Genomic DNA, 2,756 nt, shown 5'->3' with positions numbered 1-2,756 from the left:
TTCTTTTTCAGATCTCTTCTATAGCTGTCTTTCTTGGTTTATGTGTGTGTGTGTGTGTGTGTGTGTGTGTGTGTTCGCGCGCTCGTGCGTATGACAACGCTACGAACCTTGACAAATGCCTTATTAACGAAAGCCGACAGAGGCAGCACTCACTGGGCACCCACCAGACGATACGAGGCAGAGTTGGGGGCAACAATGAGGGCCTCTGGGAGCTGGGATGTTTGTGGCCGCTTTTGTTCTCCATTAAAACCTATTAAGTCTGGACGCCTTCAACCAAGCCTGTGGCAGACGGGCGGGAAACGCTGCGAGAAAACCTGCTCCCCCGGGGACTCTACCCCCCCCGGGGGGGAGCGACGACTCCAGGGAGCTCCTCGAGGAAATCACTGTCTCTGGAAACAAAGGATGCACAGGAAAGGCAGCCCCACAGGGTAAGGGTGGCAAGGGGGAAAGATGGGGAAGGGAGGAAGGGGGAAGGTGGGGAAGGGAGGATGGGGGGGGGGACTCCATACAACAAATGCCCCACAAGCGCCAGTGCCGCCAGAACATGAAGGGGGGGACGGGGGGGCAGAGGGAGGTTGGAGGTAATGTCCCCCACCCCAACTCAACGGCAGAAGACTGGCTGGACGTCGGTCCGTCCGCGAGACTGGGCTCCGAGGCCGCGCGGCACCATTAAAAGTGTTGTCGGGGGCCGGGTAGTGGGAGAGGCAAGCCTTCTCTCTTATATTTTATGGGTCCCCGCTAAACACGTTAGGATCCTGGACACCTGCCCATAGGTGACCCACGACTCCCCCCCCCCTCGCCTCCTTCCCCCCCTCCCCTCCTCCGCAGCACGTTCCCCTTGCCACCCTCGGGGGACATAAAATCGTACGAACTCACCGCAGTCGACCGAGGTACTACGACCAAGCTCCCTTAGAACAGAAGAAGGGAGGAGACTGCGAGAGACCATAAGGCCTACACTAGACCTTCTTCACTCCTACCTGACCATTACTCCCTTCTTCACCTACGGGGTACACCACCCTCACCCCCGGTCCCCACCCCACCCTAAACCCATCCCTGAACGAGAAACCCTAAAAAATAAAAGGTGGTTTCCCTTCCCTGTTCTCCCCCGTAATACCCAATGTACCTTTCCATCTTCTCCCTTTCCTAGGTGCGTGTCTCCCTCACCCTCCTCCTACAGGCATAAACTCTCCTTTACCCAGAAAAACACCCTCTCAAACTAACAACGTCACGACGCGGCGAGGTGCTCCCACCCTCTCCACCCCCTGTCCCGTCTCTTCCTCCTCCTCCTGTAGCGGCGAGCACCCCCAACCTGATACTGTTGCGACCATACCCCCCCCTAGGCCACTCTTCCTTCCCCCTCCCCCCACCACGTCCCAAGGTACTGCTCTTCAAAAAGGGGGTCTTTGACCCCCTCACCCTTAGAGCGCTCCCCCCCCCCACCACCACCATTCCGGTCCCGGTGCCGCATTCACGTCTGGGTGCGACTGGCCAGTGCCGGGGTGCTTATCAGGGTGCGTTTAAGTCGGGATGGATTGTATGAATCTACACACAATGATTACCCCCTAACCCTTTTCCTACAGAAACGGTGTCTCTTGCATGAATTAAATAACCTGGCGGCAGCCAGAAGAGATAAAGTGCCACCCGGTACGGAAGGGGACAGGGGAGGAAGGAAGAAGTCCGACGCGCCCGTCCCCTCGGGGTCCCGCGCTTGACATTAGGCCGCGGACACGCGCGCCCAAGACGAGGGCGTGCACACATCCCCACCCGCCCGCCCGCCCGCCCTGCAAGGACACGGACGGGAGATCTCCATTCATTTTGTTCTGGCGAACGTCAGAGGATTGCCCACAGACCTTTAATGACGGTGATGGTGACGTTAACTTAACCTCAGACCTTCGCGGCTTTTGTCCTTTCCTTTCTTGACCACCACTACGCTAGGAGCCATCAAATCACATAAAGACGCTTCAAGTTTCAGTGCCACGTGTGCCCCTGAATGGGGAGATACGAAAACGCTCGTTTGCGTAGATGTTAACGTTTTCAAAACGTCTCTCTTGTCTTGCCTTCATTTACCACTCCCCCCAATATATATATATATATATATATATATATATATATATATATATTTTTTTTTCACTTTCTCACCAGACGCCAGGTAGTTGCTTTCAACTGTCAGTCGTTGGGCTCATCAGACACCACTCATCTCGCTCCTCGTAAATTTCTTTTTCGTTTACTTCTTCCAACGTTAAATTTCTTCCTTCCAAGTTCTTTTTCACGCAGTCCATCCACCTTTTCCTGTGTCTTTTCACGATTGGGTGATTTTGGCAGCGGGGGGGGGGGGGTCGCAGTATGTGATAGGGGGGAGAAGTAGGAGTCTAAATTTTTGGGGGTGAGTGGGTTGGAGGAACCTCTGTGTCACGATGACGTACCTTTCACATGTTCTCCTGACTAACATCAGACGAGGGGATACAAGAGGATTCTTGTTCAATAGAGACCCCGCTCATCGAATAAACAAATCAATCAATCAATAAAGAGGTAAATAAGTTTATTAATAAATAAATGAAGAGATCAATAGATTAAACTGATAAATCCTTTCTTGAAAAGGAATACCGCCCTCGTGGAGCCACGATGTAGAGCTCCGGTACTCGAAAGCGGCGCTGAGCGTGACGTTCCGCGCGGAGTTGCGCGTGACGTTGCGCGTGGTGTTGCGCGCGGTTCGGTGTGCTGCTTCAGCGCATGTCTCTTCACACAATTTATTTTCT

Source organism: Oratosquilla oratoria, chromosome 14, assembly GCF_046742065.1.
Source record: "Oratosquilla oratoria isolate Oo_2021 chromosome 14, ASM4674206v1, whole genome shotgun sequence".
NCBI lineage: Eukaryota > Metazoa > Arthropoda > Malacostraca > Stomatopoda > Squillidae > Oratosquilla > Oratosquilla oratoria.
This window is presented reverse-complemented; position numbering follows the sequence as displayed.